The following is a 20,659-nucleotide window of genomic DNA, read 5'->3' on the forward strand; positions in this document are numbered from 1 at the left end:
GTTTCCTGCGCTCGGCTTCTCGGCTGGCCGGCTGGCCCGCAGAAGCGAGACGACGGTGCGGGAAGAGGACCTCCGCCCGCACCGCCTAAGACGGGCCCGGTGGGGGGGGCAGTGGCCGGCACCTGCGCCGGGGCGCCGAGAGGCACCTGGCCGGCCGTGGCCCGGCGGGAGGGGGGGGCGTCAGGGATCCCCAAAGGGCGTTCGCGGCAACCCTTGGAACCACTTCTCGACCTCGGCTCCCCTTTAGGGTTCACGTCCAAGGCCGGATCAACAACAAAAGGTCAATTCAGAACACGGTCAGAAATCTAACCTAACGGTTTGAGAGGAACTTGCTGCAGATTGGTAGGCTCTCTTGGGGGGGGGGGGGGGTCGGTTAAACAGGTTGTGATGGGACATATTGATCAGGCTCCCGCCCTTTCTATTAGGCAGAGTCACTGGGGGGGACAGAGGGAGGAGCGGCCCGTTCCCATCCTTCCCCTTGCACAGTTAGCAGCAGGCGAACTTTCGGGGCCAGCGACCTTCCTGGGCCAGGCCTTCTGAAAATCCAGGTGATGTGAAGGATCCCTGCATACAGAAAAAGGGCACAGTAGGGAGAAGGCCAGGCTGGACCTTTCAACTTCATGCTCCCTCCATGAGGTTTTTTTTTTAAAAAAAAAAATTAATGGCAGACCATTAAGCCCCAGGACTGCCTCTGCTATCAAGGACAGGGAAACAGCTGTCTCAAGCAGCTGGATCAGGAAAGGGCAGTGCATTGTGACTCATTTGTTGCTTTTACTGCCAGGAGGGCGAGAGGTGCTTGTGGGATTATCTGCTACAGAAATGATAATGATAACGATAATGATAATAATAATGATAATAATAATAATTATCATCATTATCATTATCATCATTAATATAATAATAATAATAATAATAATAATAATAATAATAATAATAATAATAATAATAATAATAATAATAATAATAATAATAATAATAATTTCTTCTTACTTAACCAGAATCAGCTGTGTTCAGCTCCCCCCACGCCACCTGCAAAAGTCCAGTCTAGGCAGGGGAAAATGCTAACCACTTGATTCTGCACATAATGCCATAAACTAACCTTCACAATACAAGAAGGAACACTCTTAGCTTCCTGGCTCTGTTTCCTACTTCTCCTTCCAGAAGGATCCCCCTTTTTTTTCGGGGGGGGCTGGTTGTGATTTTGAAAACAGTCGACAGTGTCAGGTTGTTTGGGTGCTCTGTTGCTTTCTTTTTCTTGGCGTGAAGCTGTACACAGGGGGAAAGGTCTGCCAGCCAGTCTGCGACGTAGGACAGTGGCAAGGGGCCAGAGGCAGCCTTTGGCACAGAAGCTGTGCAAATCCATTAAAGACATCATTAACAGAGCAATAAAATGCCTCTTAATGGCATAACAGCATCTCTTTCCCCCACGCTCCCTCTAAACTGTTTGTATTTGTTAACAGTCAGCGGGGCCTCCTGCAGGATGAAAAAGGAGAAAAGGAAAAAGAACGCTGGTGTCTTGGAGCCCAAAATTGTCCTGGGGTCAGAAACATGTTTTGGCAGACAACTCACAGTGAGTGTTGCCTCTGTCCCTTGTCAACATATCTTCTAAGGATTGATGGTTCATGACTGGAGCACCATCAGGTGCCTCCCCCCAAAATTCTGTGGAAAAATGACCCATCCCTGAGCCAAAGGTATACTGCTTCTGAATAGGGAGGTTCTGTTTAATCACACTTAACTATTATTGCGCTGTCCCCATTTCAGCCATGCTGAAAATGTAAAACTGATTTGGCCACCAAGTTCCTGCCTCTCACTGATGGGCTGTCCTCCCTGGAAGCATAAGCCAAAAAGGAAACCATGTAGGTAATTCTTGAATTATGCAGCGTGACTGTGCAGGGGTGGGGAATTTCCCTGGTCTAGCTCTGTATGATTCCCAGGTTTGGAAGCAGTGGATGCATTCCCAACACAACAGGTTTCCTGCTAACACTCCCACAGACATGGTACTGGAAAGTCAGCTTCCCCCCCTTCTGTCTCTCACATACATACACATGCACACTCAATCTCTTGTTGTTGTTATTGTAATTCGGGAGGATCCCATGCATCGTTTAAGTACTGTGCAGTAAGGTGATAGCCGATATTGTTCCAGTATATGATTTACCTATTTCTCTCCATCCAGATAAAAATAGGTGTCTAGAGCAGCCATTTTCTACCTTTTTCTTTCTTTTTCTTTTTTGCCACAGCCGTAAAGACAGTATGAAAAAATACAGGCTGAATCAGGATTGTGTAAGTCACATAACGAACCTTTTAAGGTGGTGTGTGAAGAACTGTTTCCTGTCTGTGGCTCCCTTCAAATGTGCCAGGGTCCCTGTAGAGAATGGCTGGTCTAGAGTAAAGATGGGCATAAAGCTAAAAATGAATCAGGAGACTTGTCAAAAAAATTCAAATTCATTGGTTCACATTGGTTTGGGTTTGTCCAAACTGGAGAACTGGAATGTTCCAAAACCAACAAATTTTGGGGTGATTTATGAACCTCCTGGTTTGTCCCCCCCCAGCCTGCCTCACCCCCCCTTCCCACTGCTCCCATGACATCCCTATCTTTTCCTGTGGCTGCCTCCTCTTCCTTGTCTCCCACCACCATCTTAAGAGCTCCACCGCAAACTGGAGGCCATCTCCACATGTCCCTGCCTCTCCACTGAGGGGGGGGAGGGGACATGCACAGGCTGGTTGTTGGAGGTTGGCTAACTAAAAACAAAGGAGAGACCAGCTGTCCTGCCAGAGCAGTGGCCTCTCAAGATAGCCATTGATGCTGCAGTAGAGGAGGATGCAGTGGCAGGAAAAAGTAAGGAGACAACAGGGGCAGTGGGAATGGGGTAGGAGGCAGACTGTGGGGGTGGAGAGCAAGCAAGCAAGCAATGACTCAATTCATGATCCATTTGGGGCAAAAAGGTAACTGGTTCATGATTCGTGGACTTCCATGAACCACAATGGACTGCTATTTTGGCGGTTCGTGCTCGAGAGTATAATTTTGTCTTTCATATTCATGAGAGTCTCTGCATGTTATACGAGATACTACACCTGTCTTGGAAGTGGATGTGTTTAATGAATAAGGAAACAAATAAGCTAAAAGTGGACTGAGGAGGGGGGTTAATGGAGGAAACAAGGGGCAAGGAAAGAGGAGGAGGAAGAGATGGTACAGAACAGAATGCAGAAATAAAAACACTTCTTGCATGGGCAACATGCTGGTCTCTCTGCCTGGTTTTTCCCAAGACCTCCTCCTGTATTAAAGCCTCTCTTGTGGAATCACAGACTCCCTTTGGTCCATGACTCAACTATTTGCCCAATTCTCCCTGGCCTCATCCAATGCCAACCCTGGAATTTTGCTCTGAGACTTTTCATCCCTCAAATGACACCTCTGAGCAATGTCTCTCAGACACGGAGGTTAGACATAAAAAAACAACAGAGCCTGCTTGGAATCTGGTCCCCAAAGAGTAGGAGCTTCATGTCCGATTTCTCGGGAATAGCTATGGGCTGTTTTTATTTCTAGATGTATGCAAAATAAGAGCAGGGGAGGTGGGAAATAAACGAAAAATGGACATGACTGTGAGGGAATCACCGCACACATTCTCCTGCCCATTGTTACAGCTCTGATATTCAAAAAGGGGCAAAAATCAATGAAGGAGGGAGGGAGTTCCCTAATCCAGGCCCTTCTGTGAAAAGCCATGGTTCTGTGCAAACAGAATCTAGATCTTCCAGAGCACAGGCCCACATAGAAACACATCCCCACCTCCCAGCGCGTGAGAACAAACCCCTCCCTATTTGGCTTTGTGTGTGAGTCAAGAGATGAAGAAGGGGATGGGACTAGTAGCGTCCCTTCAGTCGGTGCTGATTCAGTGTCTTCTTGAAAAAGATGTGCTTGGTGGGGGCACAGGAGAGGGGCCTTCTCTGTGGCTGCTCCCAGGCTCTGGAACTCCCTCCCATGAGAGGCTAGACTGGCCCCATCCTGGATGTCCTTCCACGAGCAGGCAGACCTTTCTCTTCAGGTGGGCTTTCCCTTAGTGTTTGGCTGTCTTGAGTTTTTTTTTAATGGTGTATTGTGTTCTGTTGTTTTAAATGTGTTTTTAAATGTTGATTTTATTTAATGTTTTTAATATAATACTTGTTTAATTCTTTTTTAAATATTTGTACACGTACTGTTTTTAGCTTTTAAATGTTGTCTTTTAATGATGCCAGTCCCACACTGGGTTCTTTTCAAGGAGAAAGGCAGAGTAGAAAAATATTTTAAATAAATAAATAATAATAAAATGAACACATAAGTGGTGCATTTAAGATACATTTCCCTTTCCCATTGAGCCACAAAATTCATTCTGATCTCTCTCTCTCTCTCTCTCTCTGAACTACTTCACAAGGTTGTTGTGAAGCTACAATGGGCAGGGGAAGAGCCTCTATATACACTGCCTTGAACTCACTGGAGGAAAAGTAGGGCATGAATGTAACTGACTGGATTTAAGGGGGTCCTCTGGGATCCCTTCTCTTTAGCATCTTCATGTTTAGAGAGTAATTTGCACATCTTCATTTCCTTCAGAATGTAGGAAACATAGCCCTGCTGTGAAGGGCCCGCCTGCTCATTCCGCTGAACAGAACCCCCACAAATCTACCCCCAAAGTCACTGCAATGGAACCCCATGATTTCTAGTCTGAAGAATTGGAACTTGTCCATGTAAGCTCACCTTAAAATATAGTAGTTAGTCTTCAAGGTGCCATGACGTTTTTGTCTTTGTTACCTTTTTTTTAAAATAAAATTTTTTTGGTTTATTTTCCTGCCATTATTTTCAAATACTCTTGAATGCCTGGTAGTTGCTGTCAGTTTCCCCCTGATAACAAGACATTTTTCTTTATGACAGCAGTATGTGGAATAATAAAACAGTAGGTGAAGAATTGATAAAAAGATGGCCAGAAATCAATCTCCCCACTCCACCCCTTCCCCCCCCCCAATATGCTCTTCTGCCTTCTCTATTGTGGATCGCATCAATCTGTTGCCCCTGTAAGCAGCACCTCCCTTTTCCTGGTGCTGGAACGCAGCAGGGGCTCCTCCGTGAGTCATCCTTGGCTGCCTGTTCTGAACAAAAGATGGTCCTCCTAAGCAGCAGGATTAGATGCCAGGATTTCCGACTAACAGAGGCAATGTCTCGGTTGAGCAGGGAGAAGACACAGAGGACAAGCGCTGAAGGCAGCCCTCCTTTGGAATGGACCCCAAGGACAAGCCTGCAACCTGTGAGAAATCTTCACCCAAGCAGAGAGCAGGCGGTACTTCTTGGGCTATTTGCCAGCCAAGGAAAGCATCTGCATCGTTTACTGCTCTGTAGGAGGCTAATTTTAAACGGAGTGATTTCTTCTCAGTGAAGAAAAATGGAATGCCCACCCTTTGATCAATCAGGCACTTTGGCAACGAGCTGTCCAAAAGCAACTGAGTTTACACACACACACATACACACTTCTTGCTGTACTTATCTGCTATTGTCAGAGAAGGTGCCTGGAGAGGAAAAGAAGGGATGGTGGTGCTTGGAAGACTCGGAGAAACTTCCAGTTCAGCCTGAAATGTGTGTGCTGAACTGTGTCAGGGAAAAGGAAGACACCGAGAACAAGCGCTGAACTCAAAAGGAACAGGTTCGGCTGGCAACAGAGAAACGTCTTCATTTGTTACACCAGCTGCAGTACCCTGGAGACAAGTTTGCAGTTTAAGGCTAAAAGGTCACAATTTTGATTGCCCTACATGCCAGGAATGCCCCTTCATCTGATAATGCTCTTTATGCATCCTTAGTGGTTGGAATGCTTGACTGGGGAGTTCAAATCCCCAGTGAGTAGCCCACGAAAGCGACCACCCAGTGTCACACACAAGAGGGTGTGTGTAGCCGATACGGTGACATGACCTGCCACTTGTGTAGCCTTGGGCAAGCTGCACCATCCCACAGCACGACAAGAAGGAGGTAAAGCGTTTTTGCATACTAGAAGACCCTGATAGGGCCCGTAATTCAGAATCAAATTGAAGGCATATGCCACCAACAATATGTTGATCATTATTTATTGCCAACTATTAATGATTGTATCCTAATACACACAATTTTTTTTTACAAGGCAATCCTGTGCATAGCTGCTCAGAACAAAGCCCCATGGAGTTCAAGGAGAGGGAACTGGGGACAGTAGCAGCAGCTAACATGCAGCCCAAGAAGTGGATGCAACACCTCTTCATATTTTGGTGTCCACCAAATTTGTTGCTCTGTAGTACAAAATTCACTAGGCAGTAGGAAACCAAACAAGGATGGGATCCAGCCCTTCCTCCCAATGGGTTGAGTGGCAGTGCATCACCCTGCCTGAAGCTGCTCACTCCTGGGGGTTGAGTTTGTCAACCTTCATATGAGTTTGCCCTACAAGTGCCAGCTCAGGCCACCCACTCGGGTTGAGGCAGAATGACTGAGTATCCAGAAATACTCAGAAATGCATTACGCAATCCAAATCTGAACCTACATCCAAGCCCAACATTTGTTGCCAGAATACAAATTCTTATTATTCTTGGCTATTTGTGTTCTTAGTTGTTTCCAGTTTTCATAAGTGTAAACAACCTAGGGGCATTTCCCAGTTGGACGACATATAAATACTGCTCTTTAAATGATACCAATATGCAGGCTCATAGACGAAGAAGCAATATTTCCCAAAGAGAAAAGACTGTCGGCTTAAAGTAAAAAAGGGTTATGGTTATAAACGAACCACAAAAAGTAAGGAAAAAATTAGACTACAAATCAACTTTCCTTCATTCCAAACATAGTCACATGGATGCACTCCTCTTGCACCTTAATGTTCATCCCAAGCAAAGGCAAGAGATGAGCTTCTGTTTTTGATTCCCTAAAGGAGAACAAAAAACAAAACTTTGCTTTTATAGGATTAACCTCACTAAATACAACAAGACCTCCTTCCTTCACATAAAGGTCAAAGGGAATGGACTAGTAAATATTATTTAAGTTCAGCACAGGACTACACTGCCAATCTGCTGTTTGCAGATGTTAACCTTATCAAGCATTGTATTTCATTCCAGCTCTTCCCTACCATTAACAATGTGCTGTATAGGAAGTGGGATGGCTGGTGGGATTAAGCTGTCGTGTTTACTTGGGATGGGAGGTAAAGTACAAGAAGGAGGCATTGATATCTCCCATGTTTTGAGCGGGTGTGTGTGTGTTGCCTAGTGGTTTGAATTTTTTTTTTTCCTTTTGGGGTTGCAGCTTCAACACAAAGCTGTTGTTTTAGATGAATTTTCTCTCTCACACACACTCTTTGGGTAATATCAGTGCTTTTAGAAGTGTAAGGACAAACAGACCTCAGTATAAGATTTTAAAAAGTCTGTCTTAACAGAAGAACCTAAAGAAAGAATATTTTTTTTTCTAAAAGACTACTTAGTTTTGCCCAAAGCACCTTGGAATTACCGTTCTCCCAAAGAACTGCATCTCTAAAGGAACTCCACCCATCCACAGAGGAGAAAACACTGCTGCTGAAGTCTCCCTCTTAAAGAAATAGGTCCTGCACATAACCAGTACACAGCTTTCCTGTAGCCTAACATTTGCTATGTTCCACCAAAGGCGAATCATGCCTCAAAGAGTGCAGGGTTTAGTAAACCACTATTTCTGCTGTTCAAGCTTTCAGAAACTGGCAGGACAGAAAAGCAGAACTGCAGCATCAGTGAGTAACAGACGTAGTAAAAAGGCTACAGAAAGAAAAGTCACCACCCTCATAGATTCTATGAGAAAGATAACATGGAAAAGCCTGTCAACGACCATCATTATACAGTGGTTGGAGGTGCTATATATAGTACTTCAATGCCTAATGAGGGGGTCTGTGAATCCACATCAGACACCTCTCCTCTTTCTGATGAGGACCACCACCAGCCTTCCAACAAAAGAGCACTTTGTGGGTAAGAAATCAGTCAGCTCTTTGGTGGATTATGAGTTGATTGCAGGTGGCTGTAATAGGCCCCTTTACCCTGCTTTGCCATTAAAACACCAGAAGAAGAAAAAGCACTCTTCCTGAGATGTTCTCCCCGGGTGGATTCTTTCCTTTGTACAGTAAGTGGCCAGTGGTACAGCAACAAAGTTTGGGCTTTCTTGCATAGAAAATGGAGAGAGAGAGGAAAAAAAAGAAGTCCGGTGAGGATTCTCCATTTCTGAGCTTTTGCTGGATGAGATGCTGCTTTCAGCCTCAGGACAAGTCCAGAACAAGAGCATAATCTCCCCTTTTAAATGTTCTCTGCCTGTGCCAAAGGCTCAATGCAAAGGAATGAATGATAGTGAAGCAGTTGGCATGTTAGCCAACTCAAACTTTGACACTCCTTGCGCATAGTATTTTCTGGTTCCTACTGGAAATATTTAACCAAAGCACAGCTTTATATGAGAGAGTCCCATTGTAGGGCAGTATATATGCTCCATAACAGAAAAACTGAAATTCAGCTTAACCCCCACCCCAGAATATGAAGTGGGTAGGTGCGGTTACCCACTCTTACTGTGAATGATTTATTCTGGACTTTATTCTCAACCAGAGTATGGATAAATTAATTTTCCAAGGCTTGTGACCAACCATAGACTTTCAGACCTACAGAGATTATACAGAATAATCTTGGCACCCATTCTTTTATTATTACTATTATTTATTATCTATTACACAAACAGTAACAGTCATTAGAAGACACAACAGCACATATTGTGGAACTCTTTGGCTCCTACAAGACACATCCATCATTTCTTTGATACTTTATTTGTGTTTGGTAGAAAAGCGAGCAGCAGCTGCTCACTACGTGAAGTTGTGTATTCAGCCTTTGAAAATTGGAATGCTTAGTGGAAACGCGTTTCACCCACATTGGAAAAGAGTCACATCCACACTTCTTATCTGAGAAAATAAGAAAGCAAGTGATTGTTAGAGAAATAAACTAAGAAAGGTAATAAGAATCCTCATTCCAGCTAATTAAGGGGGAGATGCTGGGAGCTATGGCTGCCCCCTCCCACTTGAGAACAAAGGAATGATGTTTACACTGTGAGAAGGAAGGAAGTGACATCAACAAAGCTAAGAATATCGGTTTAGGTGGAAGGAAGGTAGGAACAAGCAAAGGACAATCTAGGAAACTCAAGGAGGTCCCCACGTCCTCGTCATGCAAAGGCACACATCTTCTTCACTGCAAGCTGAGTTGCACTCAGTCACCTCCATATACACTACAATACTCTATTATACCCTAAATATTACAGAGTATAACAATTAAGTGCAAACACTTTTCAATACATTCACAGTATATTGCGACCTACAGGGATGTGATACTGCTTCTAAAAAGAAGGAAGACAGCCAAGGCTGAATTCTACACGGCCTGCCGCTTCCCACTAGAGTGGCCAGATGCAAAAGAGGTCTTGCAGCTTCAGCGGCTATGCGGAAGGGAGATTCTAGCAGGTGCCACCATAGTCACCATATTCTGTCCCAGTGCTAAAGGGTGCTGCCCTCTTTTGCATTATGTCCCTTTCCTATGCATACAAACCCTTCACCATGCAACCTTTTTGCAGTGACCCAAAGCGTTCCAGAGAGTTTCAGTGTTAAAACTTGCGTTCTAAAGTATCCTCTGGCTCCACTCCAAGACTTTAGACATGTTGTTGCTTGCTGCCTCTGTGTTTCAGTTTTCCACGGGAAAAGATGACTCTTGGCTAATCTGCATCAAGGCTTTCGTGCTTGGAAGATGTTCACTATGAACCATCTCCCCATGGATTATTTGCAATAACCAAGTATCCCAGTGCAGCACTTAGAGCTCAAACAGCTGGTGGGGACAGAGCAGCTTATGGCAAGTGGCTTGCTTAGTGACTGAGTAACTTTTTCTTCCTGGAAAAAAAAAGGTAGAGGGAGGTCTCTTTGACACATCACAGATGATGGAATAAGTTGCAGCTGGTGAGGAGTGAAGCCAAGTCAAGAGGGGAAAAGCAGCATGAAGAGCAAATATTATTTTAAGAAAAGGAATTACTCATCCAGGCAATTCTCCAAAACCAAAAAAGCACAGCCCACAAGCTTTGAGACCATTTCTAAAACAAAGGGCAGAGATCTATTCTCTTAGAATGTTTTATACCTGAGACTGAAACAGGAAGAAGGATGAAAGTCCCCACAGTGGATTCATGTTCACCATAGAACTCTTATTCCCACAATGGACAGCTTTTTTGGGGGGGGGGGGTGGAGAACAGGAGTGAGGCTTACATTCGCCATCAATTCATTCCTGGCAAATACCTTTTACTGTAACGGCATCTGACTCTAGAGCATCCTTTGTCAGTGGGGGCCATATGGTCCCCTGGGGGAGCCCTGGCACATTTGAAGGGGGCCACATGACTGGAAACAATTCTTCACACACCACCTTATAAGGTTCAGTATGTGACTTGTACAATCCTGATTCTGTCTTCTCCACAATTGTTGAAGGTGCAGGAGGCCCTGTTCACGCCTACATCTGGCCAACCTGCTGTGGTGGTCTTCTGCTCCCGAGCCATGCAGACCCCCATGAAGCTGAAGAATTCAGCAAGGTCCCTTTACAAATTGCAGACAGTGCCCCACCAACATCAGAATGGAGCTGAAAGATTCAAAGGGCAAGCCCAGAAGATCTTTAAAAAAAAAAAAAAAGTTTCGGAAGCTTCCTTTGTTAAGACAACATCTTCTCCAAAAATGAGGGTGTAGCGGGCCACTCTCAAGCCTCTGCTAACTCAGGCCTCAAAGAGTGGTCACTACTTCACTTCAAAAACTTGCTGCCACCAACTTATCCTTAAAATAAAAAAAAAAGGACAAGTGTATCTTTTCAAACAAATAATGGGTTTATTGATTACAAGAAATAAAAGTAGTAAATCACAGGTGTAAAATAAATTAATCAATCACTGTTTCTCAGACACTAGCTCTTACAGACTTTTCCTCACTGACAGGCTCTCTCTCTCACTCTTACTAACAATCACTTTTAAACTCTCATCTCAATCTGCCCCCACACACTCTTCACCCCCCCTTTTTATACCAGCTCCTCCCCTTCAGTTCCACCCTCCGTCACACCATTGGCTGATGATTCACTGCCCAGCTGTGATGGACAGGTGAGGTCATGGCTGCCCGTTACAGAGGGAAATTTACTTTTTTGACTACTTCTCCCCAGACACTCCAGATGGTATGACCAAAAGTCATAGGGACTGGGGTGGACATGTGCATGCTCTGGGAACTGTAATCTAAAAAAGTAACTTTTCACATCCAATTTGTTCTATAACATCATCTGGATGTTTATTCACCAGAAGCTGCTGTGTCTACACTCATGTAAACTAACTTACTTTGACCTGACTTGTCCTTTCATGATCTACTTTAGTCTGGCTCATTTGGATCTGATCTATTTGACTAGAGCTGACTGGAACTTAAGTTGTCCTCTCCTGGCCAGCTTGGATATAAAAAATGACCACTGCCAACCTTACGCTGGTTGGGCTTAAAATGTAACAGCATGAATTATTTGCCTCTTTCTTGCAGACCCAAGCTCTAATGAAAACGTTTGGGGGCTGAACAACCTAACCCCAACTCCCTGCCCTCTCACATCTAGCAGTGATACCTCATCTCTGAGTTTGGAGGTCTCATTTAACATCAAGCAATGTGTATTTTCAAAGCCAATTTGAAGTTTGTGTTGCATATTACAATACATTTTTTTTTTATTTCAAGAAAGCTATTCCAGGCCATTTCTATTCTGATTTTTTGGGAGGGGGGACATATTCATCATCCCTTATTTGTTCACAGAACTTACAGCCATGCATGGACAATCTCTTTCTCGATGGGGAATCCCCCCAAAATCTACTTTGGAGAAATGCTGAGGGTAGAACATTGAGTCTAGCAAGCATAAATGCTGAACAAGCCTGGGATGTTCTAGGAGTCGTTAATTAGGCTGCAAATGACCCATATATTGGCAACACACCATTTGCAATAGAGGAGCAGGTTCTGTTTGCTAGAGAAAACAGCTCTTGTTTCTCAATAGTCTCTGGGACAATACTCTAAATACTTGTTGTTGTCCAAGCATTAGAATGCAGTCAAGTGGAATGTCAATGGATCTAATTTTATGCTGGACCAAAAATGACCACTCGCTAGTATGGGAATCCATTAACACAAAATGTGCATAACCAGGATGCTTGGCTAAAAAGTGAAAAGACAGTCAGAATTTTATAGTCTGGGTCTATGTTCTAGTTTCCAACTTATTCCAGATTCCAGGTACCTGGCTACGTATTCTACACGGTTGGGAACACCCAAATTGTGACTCAGAAAAGTGACTTGTACTTTCTCTACAGCAAGATTATATGCACTCATACAAATGGGAATACCTATCCATTTTGCAGGAAATCAACCCTGAGTGCTCACTGGAAGGACAGATCTTGAAGCTGAGGCTCTAATACTTTGGCCATCTCATGAGAAGAAAAGACTCCCTGGAAAAGACCCTGATGGCGGGAAAGTGTGAGGGCAAGAGGAGAAGGGGACGACAGAAGATGAGATGGTTGGACAGTGTCACTGAAGCTGCCAACATGAATTTGACCCATCTCTGGGAGGCAGTGGAAGACAGGAGGGCCTGGTGTGCTCTGGTCCATGGGGTCACGAAGAGTCGGACATGACTAAACGACTAAACAACAACAAAGCTGGGCCATATACTTAGCTTTAAATTTGTGGATGGCCCAAGACAGATGATGTCCACCACTGATATAAGAAAAGTGAGCAACAACTGACATACTACAGTTAGCCAGATTAAGTGTATACTGTACATATTTGCTATAGGGAGTCCAGCTAGAATTGTACTTGAAATTTAACCCCAGATATGTAAACTCTTTAACTTGTTCTAGAACATTATTCTGTACTGTGAACTGAAATTTCTTCCAAAACTTGGAGAAAATTATAATTTTAGATTTTACAAACTGATAGACAACAATTTGGCAATAGGCTGTGAAAGCCATCAATGGGTAGTTTAGGCCCAGCTGGGTTAAGGATAAAACTACACCATCATCTGCGTATAGTAATAATGGAATTTGTTGAGAACCAGGTTTTTCAAAATGACCCTCAAACATCCTCAAGGCAGGGGCCAAAACATTCATAAACAAATTAAAAAGATAAGGAGCCCGGATGCACCCCTGTTTAACTCCCTTATCACTCATGATCATATCAAACAATTCACCCTGTGAGCCATACTGAACCAAACATCTGGTATGAGTATATAACTTTTGGATAAAGAACAGCAATTTCCTATCCAAAGAAGTCTTATCCAGTTTATCCCACAGCAATTTCCTCAGGAATGAATCAAAAGTCCTTTTAAAATCAAAGAAAGCTGGAAACAGTTTCCTCCCATCTGAGTTATTGTTTTTCTTTGCCAAATAATCTAGAATCACACAGTGATCCAATGTGGATCTATTAGCACAGAAACCAATCTGTTCCATCTCTAAGACTCTTTGGGGTTTCCATCCAAGCTAGCAATTTATCAGCTACATGCCTAAGCTTGCCAACAATGGATAAAAAGCTAACTGGGCAATAATTCCCTGATAAATGTGGGTCTTTTTAAAAAAAGACTGGTACTATTACTGCCTTAGTTCATGCCAAGGGCGCTCTCCCAGTTTGATCTATCAAAGTAAAGAGGGTGGCTAAAGGCTAAGAACCACCATTCCAAATGCTTTTTTAATAATTCAGGGGGAAGCCCATCAGGGCCAGGGACCTTCCCAAACTTTAGTCCATCAATCAGATTTTTAATTCCCTTTTGTTTCGCTGGAAACCATTCTGGCAAGTTAGGCAATATGAAGTCTGTGAGATCATTCTCTGAGTATAGTAGATCATAGAATGTGTTTGAAAATGTTCCTTCCAGGCAGTTCAAAGAACCAGACCTAGTGGATAGGGCACCTGTAAGCAGGGCCCAAAATTGTTTATTATTATTGGATAGTGAGGCATTACTCAGTAAGTCCCATCTATCTTTTTGCCACTTACCTTTCTTATTGGCAACAGTAATTTTATACTGCTTTTTAAGCTCATAGTATTTTTATGGGAGACCATGTACTTCGTTTTTGTGATAAGATCGGTATATAGCACATATTCGGTTTTTCAATAATTGGTATTTTCTGTCGAGCCACAAGTTAGATTTATTACTAGATTTATCACAATAGCCCATTGGAATCTGCTGTTGTAAAACAGTGTTAATATTAGAGGGTAAGCTTATCATAATGACAAAGGGCATCAGTCATATTGTGTGTTTTGGATATGTACTGTTTTGGATCCATGAAGAAGCCAGAGTGCAAGATCTTGGCGAGGCTGTCATCCACCCTTTCGATCCACTTGACACTTTTGCAGAAGGGTGCTTCCCCCATGGTTGCAACAAAACGAGTTGGAGGAAAGCAGAACAACTCATTACACTAAGCTGTGATGATTAGAGGGAACCTGCCTTAGTAAAAACGCTATTTCTAAATTCTGCCACACCAAGAAGAGTTCTTCTTTGGTCACTTGCAACTCAAAATAAGGCTCACTTTGAACTACATTCTGAACTCTTGCAGGGCTTCTAGCCATCTTCCCTTTGCTTGCTTGGTGAAGAAATGAAAATGGAATTCCCTTTGCTACTCTGCTTATTCTGAAGCACCCTCAAGACTGGTAGCCTTCAATGTAAAGAAGCCATTCCCTGCAGAGCTTGGAGTGTGACTTTTAAAAAGGAACCTTGGCACACAGGTTGCTACTTTAAGACAATCAGCCTGACATTACTAACTGTTGTCCTTATAGGTAAACTTTAAAAAATACTGTGCTGTACAGGAAAGTGCTCTGTAGTCCCCCCAGTGGCCAGTTCTGATAGTGCACTTAGAAAACAACAAAAATACAAAAAAATGGGGGGGGGGACCAATAGCTTCCATTGCCACGAGCATTGATAAGAGAATGGCATAATCCTTTCAAAAATTCCTGTCCAAATGCCTCTAAAATCCCTCAAAATGCTCTTTAAAAGTAACTTTTGGATGTAACTTTAGAATATTTAGACTATACAAAAAAGTAACTTTTAACTGCTCATGATATTGCTTCTAAAATGTAACTTAGGCACTCAAAAAGTAACCAGTTACAGATAACTACATTACTTATAATCAGTAACTTCCACATGCTGATTTCTTATTCACTCTGGCAATACTAGATGCTGAAATAAATAACAAAAAGTGCACCACAGAATGCTGGTCACTTCCAATGCCACATGACCTATAAATCACTGATAAGACTGTATGAATGCATTCGTTATGACTGTGCCATCTCTTCTCCCTTGGTACCAGGTTAAATTCAGTATGGTATGTATAAACGTTGGTAAGCTACTGAGTAACACATTAATAGGCAATTAATAAATATTTCTCCATTACACAAAGATTCCATGGATACCTATCAGTCCAGCGCAGTTGGTCCAAGACATTTAGCTGCCTGAGAGGAAAAGAAACAAGATAGTATCCTCCTTCCAGTTCATTTATAGAAACTGATCAGGCTGACAACTGACTCTTGCTTCCTCCCTGGCAACGGAACCGAATCTTCCCCCAACTCTGAGAGAAGCAGAGCCCATTGCGAATCCCATGAAGACTGTGTGGCATACATACCTTTGTCCTCCAAGAGAGAGGGATGGCCCAGGGGCCCAGGGGGAATGGCTGGAGGCTGCCACTACTGTCCCCCCAACATCTGCTGCCTGAGGTTTCCTCAGTCTGCCTCATGGCCAGATCCACCCTGCCATTCATGCATGTAAGTGGGCATCAATCCACAGGCTGTTTAACTCATTGGACCTATTTGTTAAACAGAGACCATCCAGGGGGATTATAGAGTTCCAGGGTCAGTAACTAGTTTTCTGTGTGAATTCACTCACAATATCTCCAACAGTTACCCTGAGACATGACAGGACAAATGGCATATCTTAATTTCCAAGCATATGGACCACATACTCTGGACTGAGATCTAGACTGATTATCATTGGTGCTACAATATCCTATTTCTCCATCTATGCAATAGGGACATTGAGGGGTGCTATTAATGATTTTTAATTGTATTTTTATATCATTTCTTCCATATTTTGTTTTTAATTTTTATTTTATTGTTGATAGAGGCCTTGATCCCCTCTTTTAGGTGGTAAAGTGTCAGTGAATGTATGTCTGTTGTAAGGAACTAATGCGAAATGCTCCAAACTTTATGAAGTATTGTACAAATGCTACCAACATTATTATATGTGGAGACTTGCATAAATTTTATGATGGTTTTGTGTAATACTTCTGAACCCACTTCATATCCATTCATGCTGCTCATATACAAAAAACAGATTTACTAATGTATTGTGTATTATTACACTACCCACATATTACTCTAAAGCAGGGGTGTCCAACCTTTCATCTTCCCTGGGCCACATAAGAAGATGAAAATTTGGTTTGGGCCGCACATACATTTGGTTTGGGCCACATGGGGGGGCAGCCCTAGCCGTCCTCCACAGCCCCGCTCCAAGCGCGCTTACCGGCAGCTGCGATCTCAGACAGCAGAGGCTGCCAGCTTCAACTCTGTTGGCTTTATGGGGCCGGGAGGGGGACCACCTATTGATGGGGATGGCGCAATGCAGTCACGCAGCCCCCCTGTCCCCTCCCCTCCCACTCCTTCCTTCCTTCCCTCTCTCCCCCTCTACTGTTGTGACATGCTCCGGGCACATTCCAGCCACAAGCGGCGGCAGTGTAACTTGAAAGTTTGGAATTTCTTTAAAAATAAAAAATTGCACTGGGCCGCATTATGAGCTGACCTGGGCCGCATGCGGCCCTCGGGCCGCAGGTTGGACAAGCCTACTCTAAAGCAAGCTCCAGGTTCACACACAGTCTAAACACAAAAAAATTATTCATTGTCTCCTTTCCTGCACCCCCTTTATCCATGACACACAGTAGTAGTCCATCTATTCTGAGTGCTGATTGTTGCATAAACCTCTAAGATGTTGGAGAGTTCATACATATTCCACAGGCTCACAGCTATGGAATGCCTCATAGCATTTCAGCTAAGGAAAAGCAACTTTTCCCATACCAAACCCAAAACCAATACAGTAACTGCAAGGATATAAAAAACTATCATCTTGCCTTTATCTCATTTTTTCCCTCCTGTCAACTTTATCTGATTTTGCCATCTCACCTGGTAAGTGACCATGACACTCAGCTCTCAGAGATAATTCAAACTTAAAATATCTGATATGCAGATGTCAGCCTGTCTTGTCACTATTCCTAGATCAGAGTCTACTTCCTCCATCAGACAGAATTGATGCTGTGCATCTGATTGTCAATTTAGGAAAGAAGATGGGTGTCCTTAAAAATTCAAGGGAGGGCCATCAAAGAGTAGCTGAGCACACATGCTCTGCAGGCAGAAAGAAGGTCCCAGTTTCTGAGCCTGGCTTCCCACTTAAAATGGGGGATGAGAGCAGTGTGGGAGACAACCTGTGGCCCTCCAGGTGTCACAGGACTGCAACTCACACCATCTCGCAGCTCACCACATTCTTTGCTGGCTAAAGCTGATGAGAAGGCTAGTCTTGCATCATCAGAGGGAGCACATGTTCCCCTGACACAGAAGACCAGATGATGTGAAAGATTTCTGCCAGAAAAACCTGGAGAACTGCAGTCAGCTGAAGTAGACAACAGTTGTCTAAATGGACAAACAGTTTGATGAGGTCTGACCTGGCAGGCTACTTGATGTGTCTTCAGAAATAAGAAACAGCTATTTCTAGGATACCCACTGGCCAGGGAGGTATGTCAGGGGATGCAACCTTGGCAAGCAAATATTAAATGGTCTGAAAACAAAAAACCTTTAAAAGTAGGGGTCTCCCTTGAAATGATTATGTATGAATTTGCTTCGCCATAAACTAAGGCAGAGGATGACATGTTTCTAAAAGAACAAGCACAGAGCACCCAGATCTTAATATAGCATGGGCAGCTTGATGCATACGTCACAGCCCAGAGGCATCTGCTTATGTGCTCACTCCACTCCCCCAGCCTCGGTCAATCTGGCCTTCCTGTGCTGCCACCAAGGCCAGTTGCAGGAGGCTGATTTTTAGAATCATGGAAAAGTGAAGTTGGAAGGGGCCTACAAGGCCATCAAGTCCAACCCCCTGCTCAATTCAGACAAACTTTAAAACGTGTGACTGCCATTTGGTTGAGATAGCACAGTTTGGGGAGAAGGAAGGAAGGAAGGAAGGAAGGAAGGAAGGAAGGAAGGAAGGAAGGAAGGAAGGAAGGAAGGAAGGAAGGAAGGAAGGAAGGAAGGAAGGAAGGAAGGAAGGAAGGAAGGAAGGATGGATGGATGGATGGATGGATGGATGGATGGATGGATGGATGGATGGATGGATGGGGGCAATGTAGTAGAACTTTGGCTCTAAACACCCTCAGCTTCAGTATCTGGAAAAGAGACATCTCTGCTGAATGCCTCTAATATCTGCACAATTTAATGGAACTTCTCTTCTTTGTCCCCTTAAGTTCAGAAATCATCTTCCTGTGAATGAATGAATGAACAATACAACTTAATAATTATATCATGCTCCCATCAAGAAGGAGGACAAATGAATGGAGTGACTTGATGTTTGACTATATTACAGCAGGGCTTGAAGTTATCCACACACTTTTTTTCAGGGCTAGCTCTGGAATGTACAGCAATGAGAATGCCTCTGTGCATGCATAGAGTGCCATTTTAATTGAAATAATATCAACTGTGGGTCCTGATGGCAATTTTTAGAGTATCTATTTTAATTGTATTTTAATTGTTTTATTTTTATTGTATTTTAATTGTTGTAAGCTGCCCAGAGACCTCTGGGTAGAGTGGGAGGCATATAAGTTAAATAAATAAATAAATAACTATATCAAAGAAGACATTACTGGGCTTGGACTCCTTCCAAAGGGAAATGGACTCCAGGCAGGTTTAAGCTCAGAAAGTAGCTCTTTATTATGATCTGTTTCTGTTGTGCAATGATGCCAAGGTAATAGAAAAGGACTGTGAAGAGAAAACTGGCGCCTCTGAAATATTCTAAGTTTGAGCCCCAGTTTGTCAGCTTGAATTTTTCTGTAATGAAATCACAGTCTTTCAGATAAAGGCCTAAAGGAGGAGTGTGCAAGCCCCCAAATAAAGACTGCATAAGGCACAAGACGGTGCCACTGAACATCAGGAATGAGATAATAATACACATTCAACATACTTGGGTACCTGGTAATGTCCTTAAGGAAAGAAAAAAGGGCTGGGACAGGCAGTGAGGCCACTTTAAATAAGCAACCCATTCTGCTTATGGATTGCTTATTTAAACTGCCCTCACTGCCAGTATGGCGGAAGAAAAAGAGGTGGTCTTCAGCATCACTGAACTTATTTACAACACAAATCAAAGCTTAGAAAATTACTTTTGGGGATGACAACTCATAGAATCTGTTTGCTGTGCTGATTTGAGAGTTTGGAGAAATGTAGTCCCAGAAAAGTGACTTTTCAGGCTCTGAGAAGAGAGAGAGAGAGAGAGAGAGAGAGAGAGAGAGAGAGAGAGAGAAGGAAACAGGGTAGTCCTGCCAAGGACGTATAACATATCTGTATGAATGCTCCTAATTCAGTGCTATAGCTGAAAACTGAGCTTGTAAGATGCAGTTCCAATCTGAATTCTTGGTTTTTATGCAGTGACATTATTCCTATGGATGTGCTGTTGCTCCCTACCTTTTTTGTGTACTTAGAAACAATTCCAGCATAAACTAATCTGGCTTGACAAGAATATCAAGGACATGTCCTGAAGCAGGAAGAGAGTTCCAGATATTAAAAGTATTTCTAAACGTTGGATTTCCAAGACAGGAAGGTTAAAAAAAACACACACACAACCCCCCCCCCCAACAACATAAGAACTGGAAACTGGAATGTATAACCAGATCACAGCTTTGCCGACTGTAAGTCCTGGACAGGTCCTAAATCCATTTTTTAAATATCTTGGGGTGGTTAATGGGAACACAAGTCAAGAGTCTTGACTGGAGAAAAGATTATGTGCCTTGCTCATTCAGAAGGAAGAGCTGCCAGGAGAAATAACATAGTACTAAACGATATTGGCAGCCTCAAGGGCAGAAGTGGAAGAATCTTTGCCCAATCTAAGTATGTGGAGTTTTTTTCTCAGGAAAAATTCTTCCATGCCAAAACTGCTAGCACTGGGATTATTAAAACATCCATTTCTCATGTTATCGCTTCAGCTGCAGCTGGAGCACAATAGCCCTAAGTCATTTCATTAATCACCATTTCCTACATAGAAATTACTTTCCATGTAGGATAGAGTATATAAAACACAACACCAATCCTCTTTCTCAATACAAGGTGGCAGTTGAACTCCTTCCTTGTTGTCTTACATGGCAATGAAATGGTACATCAGAAAAGGTAAAGCATTAAACATCATATGCCATGTTCGTCCTGAACAACAGACCAGTTCTGGACCACCAGGGGCATTCTGCAGGAAAACCATTAATGCTCCAAGTACCACCACCTAGCACTAATATCCATGTTGAAGTTTTACAAAGCCTTCTTTCACATCTCCAACATAGAGTGCAACTACATGGGCAAATAATGTAGGAAATTCCTCTGGGATTGGAATAGTTTGATTCATATTATTTTCC

At 43.2% G+C, this 20,659-nt stretch overlaps 1 protein-coding gene and 1 long non-coding RNA gene across 5 annotated transcripts in view; one reads left to right on the top strand and one right to left on the bottom strand.

Moving 5' to 3' along the window:
* The window catches only part of PDE4A (phosphodiesterase 4A), a 510,240-nt gene that overhangs the window by 343,094 nt on the left and 146,487 nt on the right, over positions 1–20,659 (bottom strand). The window lies entirely within an intron of this gene.
* On the top strand, positions 148–13,149 carry LOC140704735 (uncharacterized). 2 transcript variants are annotated; one of them, XR_012084126.2, is made up of 3 exons: positions 148–280; positions 1,461–1,570; positions 4,580–13,149. It is a non-coding gene; the product is annotated as an uncharacterized LOC140704735 (long non-coding RNA). The 2 variants fall into 2 exon arrangements; XR_012084125.2 differs by having other exon boundaries at positions 183–342.

This window comes from Pogona vitticeps, chromosome 2, assembly GCF_051106095.1.
Source record: "Pogona vitticeps strain Pit_001003342236 chromosome 2, PviZW2.1, whole genome shotgun sequence".
In the NCBI taxonomy this organism is placed as follows: domain Eukaryota; kingdom Metazoa; phylum Chordata; class Lepidosauria; order Squamata; family Agamidae; genus Pogona; species Pogona vitticeps.